General features: G+C 42.0%; 1 non-coding gene across 1 annotated transcript; it reads left to right on the top strand.

Annotated features, from left to right (window-relative positions):
- The first annotated feature begins 6921 nt into the window (after positions 1–6921).
- LOC123961069 lies at positions 6922–7025 on the top strand. Its single transcript, XR_006822657.1, has one exon. It is a non-coding gene; the product is annotated as a U6 spliceosomal RNA (small nuclear RNA).

Here is a 7025-nt window from a genome sequence, read left to right as displayed (position 1 = left end):
GTTATCCCTATTGCTGGTACACTTTTTTCTACCACATCTTTGCCTTCCTTCGCCTCTCTATTAATGTGCTTGGACACAGAGCTCTGTGAACAGCCAGCCTCTTTAGCGATGACCTTTTGTGTCTTGCCCTCCTTGTGCAAGGTGTCAATGGTCGTCTTTTGGACAGCTGTCAAGTCAGCGGTCTTCCCCATGATTGTGTAGAACTAGACTGAGAGACCATTTAAAGGCCTTTGCAGGTGTTTTGAGTTAATTAGCTGATTAGAGTGTGGCACCAGGTGTCTTCAATATTGAACCTTTTCACAATATTCTAATTTTCTGAGATACTGATTTTGGGTTTTCATTAGTTGTCAGTTATAATCATCAAAATTAAAAGGAATGAACACTTGAAATATATCAGTCTGTGTGGAATGAATGTAAACATTATACAAGTTTCACTTTTTGAATGGAATTATTGAAAGAAATCAACTTTTTGATGACATTCTTTATTAATTATATGTATAATATGTATAACTAATAATTATATTTCCAGCACGTGTGTGTGCGTGTGTGTGTAAATTGATTTGTGTATTTTGAGTAGTGACTTTTGTGCTGGTGTGTTGCAGACTGAACTCTCTGGGACTCAGAGCTGATGTGCAGCTTGTGTTCCTGGTCCCCTGTGGAGACTCTGGTCTCAGGGTCCTGGTCTCAGGCAGTCCTCTCCTGCAGGATCTAAAAAGGGCAGCAGGACTGTGTGTCAGAGACTGTTGAACTTGACTCTTCTACACTGTAAAACTGACAGTTAAACTTCAGGAAGTGTTGAAGTTCGAACTCATCTGTCACATGATCAAACAATAAACACAACTGGTCGTTAAAATAAATCCCACTGGACTGATTTTCCTTTGTGTGGCTGAAACAGCTTCTTGTGTTGAACATGTGTCCGTGCCTGAAGTAGAATTCATCTGCAGTTTTTCACAGTGTATGATGAAAACAGCCAGGGGTATTACCTAATTTCGTAGCCCTTCCTGCGCTAACGTAAATGTACGTTGACCCCCGTGAGTTCATTTTTCCACAGCCGAAGCTGCCTAAAGGTAAAATGCCATCGTTTTGAAAAGGTACATGCAAGGATAGCTGAACATAATAAATAACCAAATAACTTGGCCTTAATATTCAATAGCACAAACTGTGCGAGGTCCCTATTGAAACTGAAGGGATTCATTCTTTCTTTCTTTCAAAGTAACCTCAATTTTGGGGGCCTAAACATACTCGAAAACTCACCAAACTTTGCACATAATTCAGACGCGGCGGAAAAATTTGGTACTTCATGGGTTTTGAGCATGGGCTTGGAAAAATGACTCGTTAGCGCCCCCTACAGAGCAGCCCCAGGACAAAATTTCACCTACATGTACGAAATTTATGTGGTACGTCTATCATGTCCAGACGTACAAAAAAGCCTCTTGGAGCCATTGCCTAATCCTAACAGAAAGTTGGCCATTTTGGTTTAATGGTCATTTTTGGTGATTTACACACTTTATACTTTAACGAACTCCTCCCAGGGAATTTATCCGATCAACTTCAAATTTTTGCTGTGCTGTCTAAACCCATTGACGATTAAAAGTCATACAAACAGTTATTACCAGTTAGCCTGTGGCGTGCTGTCAATAATTGATGATTCGCCATGAAACTGGAAGTTGTTTTAAATTCAGTCTACATGCTCACATCTGCACCAAATTTGTAATGTACTATAAGAGTCCCACCCTGAACACATCCATATGCCAATATTCACTCAAAGTCACAGCGCCACCTGCTGGCAACAGGAATGACATGTAACACACTGTAATGTACTACTCCTACCAGGTTGGACATATCAACTTAAAAACTGTCCCAGAGAACGCATTGATGAAGCCATGTTGTAAAAGTCATGAATTGGCAGTTAATGCCGCTAAGTTAAACTCTTCGCCATAACACAGGAAGTTGTTGTAACTTCAGTCTACATGCTCTCATATCCCACCCTGAACACATCTACAAGGCAACATTCACCCGTAGTCACAGCGCCACCTGCTGGCAACAGGAAGTGATTGTGTTTATGCTTTGATGAACCACTTCTTGCAGGTTGGCTTTATGCATTTCAAAACTATCTCAGAAAACTCAACACATTGATGATATCATGTTGTAAAGCCTCCAAGTTGTCCTTCAACGGCAAATCCTCAGTGAGGTGATGAAGTTCCATGTTTCGCTGTGAAACAGGAAGTTAACGTAACTTAACTGTACATGCTCAAATCTGGACCAAACTTTGCGTGCTTCATATTTTTACCGCCCCAAACACATCTACACGCTAATGTCCGCCTGTAGTCGTAACGCCAAGTGCTATGTGGCAATGATTCTGGTAAAAACAATTTTTCCTTTAGATTATTTAATATACGATCTCTCTCTAATAAAGGACCTCTGGTGTACGACATACTGTCTGACAGTAAGTTTGACTTTCTCTGTCTAACTGAGACATGGCAGAAACCAGACGACTTTTTTCATCTAAACCAGTCTGTTCCCCCAGGATATAGTTTTGTTTTTAAATCCCATGATACGGGACGGTGAGGGGGGCTAGCAATACTTTATAATCTTGATCTCGTTTGCTGTTCTGGTATAACACTTTCTAATTGTACTGTTTCTGATCTGTCTATATCAGATCACCTGCTGGTGTCCTTTTGTGCCAAATTGGCAGTTTTTAAGGTAAACCCGTGTCGTTCGATCACATTTCGGAATATTAAGAACATTGATGTGCCTACTCCTGCGGATGAACTTGCCATCTTCTCCAGTAAAATGGATTTATCTACTGTTGATGAACTAGTTACATACTACAATGATGGACTGAACATGATTTTAGATGAGTTTGCACCTGTGAAAACTCGAATTGTTTCATTTGTACACTCAGCTCCTTGGTTTACACATGAACTACGTGAACTTAAAACTAAAGGCCGTAGGTTAGAGCGGTTATATGTCAGGTCTGGCCTTACTGTTCATAAAGAAATGTATGCTGAACATATTCGAAATTATAAAAATGCACTGTCCAAGGTTAAATCTGATTACTAATCCAACGTAATTGGAGTTAGTAATGGGAACTCCAGGTCCCTTTTCTTGGAGGTAAACAATATTCTGCAACCACCTGATTCTCTGCCATCGGATATGTATTCCACTGACTTATGTGATCGTTTTTTGACTTTTTTTGCATCTAAGGTTGAAAAGGTACATCAGAAATTAGGCCTACTTACTGGTACTCTTCACAATGACTCCTGTCAATCTATAATTTACACACCTCTCCCCTCTGTGTTCTCTAACTGTCATGGGGAAAGGCTGAGTGCAGGAGCTGAGAGCTGAGGTGTGGACCCAAATGCAGATGTACGCGAGGAGGATGCAGTTTAAACAAAGATTTATTTACCAGAGATGAGACAGTTACAAAGAAAACTTGAAAGCGAATGAGCCTAAATAATAAACTAGACTACAAAACTCCAAACCATTACAATATGAAATAAACACAGGAAAACAACAGCACAAAACCAAATCCTAACACTAACTGTACACTACCAAATACTTCAGAAATAGTGGGTCTGATAGGTAAATCTAAATCTTAGACTTGTCAGTTAGACCCTCTACCTACTCCTTTAGTGAAAGCTTGTTTACCAGCCCTGTCGCCATTGATTACTAAAATTGTTCATGCTTCACTTGTTTCTGGTTCTGTATCTTCATCTCTTAAATCTGCTATTATTACTCCCAATCGTAAGAAACCGGGGGTGATCCATTTAATTTTGATAATTATTGTCAAATTTACCATTTATCTCAAAGGTAGTGGATAAGTGTATTGCAGTTCAAATTCATGAACATCTTTCTAATAATAATTTTTATGAACTATTTCAATCTGGCTTTTGTCCCCACCATAGCACTGAGACTGCTCTTGTCAGAATAACCAATCATCTACTGTTGGCAGCTGACTCTGGGCTTTTATCCATACTTGTCCTTCAAGACTTGAGCACTTCTCACATAAGATACTTCTTGACAGATTAGCTTCTATTGGCATTATTGGCACTGCTCTGTCTTGGTTTTGGTCATATCTATCTGGACGCAGTCAGCGTATTCAATTAAAATGTTTTCGAACAAGGACATCTATAGTCACTACTGGTGTTCCCCAGGGTTCTGTCTTGGGCCCGCTTCTTTGCATTATTTACATGCTCCCTCTTGGTTATATTTTGAGGAAATGTGGGATTCATTTCCACTGTTATGCGGATGAAACCAACTCTACTTGTCTGCCAAACCCACTAGTTCTTTCCCACCACCATCTTTGTCCAGCTGTTTAGCTGAAATTAAAGATTGGCTTTCTGCTAACTTCTTGAATGTAAATGGCAACAAAACTGAGGCTTTTCTTATTGGCACTCGATCTGTTTAGTCTAGATCTAATTATCTTTCTTAGTACCTTGACAATACTGTAATCTATCCTTCTTCACAGGTTAAAAGTTTGGGTGTCATGGATAGTACACTATCCTTTGAAGCTCAAATTAATAATATCGCGGATCGCATACTTGCGTAATATTAATCGTCTCTGCCCCTTTCTTTCAAATAATAATACTGCAGTTCTTATTCATGCACTGGTCACTTCAATTATAGACTACTGTAATCCTCTTTTCACAGGTGTTCCCTCCAAATTGCTACATAAGCTTCAGTTAGTTCAGAATTCTGCAGCTCATGTTCTTTCTAGAACTCCTTATACTGAGCACATTTCTCCAGTTCTTCAGCGATTGCACTGGCTTCCAGTAAAGTATAGAGTTGAATTTAAGATCCTGCTACTTACTTCTAAAGCACTTGATAATCTTGCACCCCAATACCTTACACAACTTCTCCATGTTTACACCCCTTCACGTGCTCTCAGATCTTCATCTTCAATTTCTCTTGTGGTACCTCGGATTCGACTAAATACCATGGGTCCCAGATCTTTTTGTTATGCTGCCCCCCACCTATGGAACTCTCTTCCCCTTGATGTTTGCAATAGCGACTGCTTGTTGACTTTTAAAACACGTCTTAAGACACATCTTTTTATACAAGCTTTTTTATAACATGTTGTACTGAGTGTTTAATGCATTTTATCTGTATGCGGTTTGTTTGTTGTGTGTATTGTTTTATGTAGTGATCTGTATATTGTTTGTGAGGTGACCTTGGGTGTTATGAAAGGCGCCACTAAATAAAATGCATAATTATTATTATTACTATGTCGCGCCAGTTTGGTGGGAATTGAGCAGGTCCAGAACAGATCACGGAAGTATCTTAACCCGGCGGGGGTCATTTCCGGAAACTGAAAAGTGTTAGCATTTAGGGACTTTAGTCTTACACCCGTTTAAATAAAGCCATAAGAGACTGTAGGCTAATGGGTTGTCCAGTCTCTTATCCAAAAGTTCACAAAATCTAACATCCTACTTGGGTTCTACTTTAAATCCTACTTTGTCCCCCACCTTCATCCGTTCCAAATGCTTTGGAGAAGACCAGCGTGGCCCCTGAGACCAAGATCAAGGGGAATGACGTGGAAAAGACCGGAGTGGGCCCTGGGACCAAATCAGATGGAACGAAGTGGAAAAGACCGGCGTGGCCCCTGAGAGTAAGTGATGTAGATATGATGATACAGAAGAGATTGCCGGGGCCCCCCAGTCCGAGGGCCCCTGCTGATCTTCTCTATATTGTCCCAGTCTAAACGATACAGAGATGAATGGCAGGGCCCCTCACTGGTAGTTTTTTAATCTTTGGGGGGGGACGGGGGGATGCTAATTTTATCTATTGTTCCCTTAGAGTGTGAGGGGCCCCGGCTGACTATAATAACCTATCAGGTTTTCTTACGGATCTTGTTTTCCTGATTTCCCTGCAGACGTTCTGCCAGTTAAACATTGTCTACCTTGTTAAGCAGCAGTTCACATCGAGGACATTTAAATGTCTGAAGTCAGTTGACTCATGTTTGTTCTTCTGACTCAACAGACTGGTCCCATGCTGACATCTGCTGGTGACTTCATCAAACTGCACTGGCATTTATTAAAGAACTACAACAGGAAGCAAGGAAACAGGAAGTTATAAAAAAGGAAGAAAGTGATGAAATCAACAATTTAATCCAGAAACATCACTCGTGGTTATGTATATACCTGTTTGTATATATCTGTTCTGTATGTCCACATTCTGTGTTGGGTTTTAAAAACACTGGCAGTTTGACTGTAGCCGAGTGTGAATGAGGTGGCAGAGTTGTCTCTTTTTGCCCCTTCAGTCCTGATCCTGGAGCATTTATACCCACATACATATAAACCCTGTCAGTCTGCACAAGTTTAGCTTCTGTAAGCGTGAGCGATCACATCAGCCGTCCTGCAGCCGGACGCCATGATCTTAATCTCAGAAGCTTCTGCTGAGCGTCAGCCTGTTTCCTCTCCGTCTCTGCAGACGCTGAGGAGGAGCTGCTTGTTGCTGCGATCGCCTGAGTGAAAGAAGCAGTCACTCTCTGCCTCCCTCCCCCGCTCGCCCCTCCCCCTGGGCCCCTCCCAGCAGCCCTTTCAGCACAGTGGGGGCCCTCTTGGAGGAATGCAGGGGGAGGAGCTGTGAGGAGGTCTTTTGTTGTCTCGCCTTCAGCCAATCCTGACTGCCTGACATAAAGGCTCTTTGCATAGATTTCCCATCAGCCCCGTGAGCTCCTCAGCAGGGCAGACGGGAACTGGAGCAGAGTCAGACCGGGTCAGATGTGGTCTCAGAGTGTCACTATAGGTTCAGGGAGCACAGTCCAGCACCCAGACCTCTGCATACTCTGATTTCTGAGCAGATTATAGCCAGTTAGAGGCCGTTTGTCCCCTCCAGCCTCTGTATGCGCAGCCACCCTGACCCTGGCTGGTCCCGGGACAGACCCCTATATATAGAGCCCAGCCGCAGGGCTTTGTTGTGTTACTCCGGTAGCACATATACTAAAATTGGAACGATACAGAGAAGATTAGCATGGCCCCTGCGCAAGGATGACACGCAAATTCGTGAAGCGTTCCTCATTT

This window comes from Micropterus dolomieu, linkage group LG21 (assembly GCF_021292245.1).
Source record: "Micropterus dolomieu isolate WLL.071019.BEF.003 ecotype Adirondacks linkage group LG21, ASM2129224v1, whole genome shotgun sequence".
Lineage (NCBI taxonomy): Eukaryota > Metazoa > Chordata > Actinopteri > Centrarchiformes > Centrarchidae > Micropterus > Micropterus dolomieu.
The sequence above is the reverse complement of the archived record's forward strand: the minus strand, read 5'-3'. Positions and strand labels throughout refer to the sequence as shown.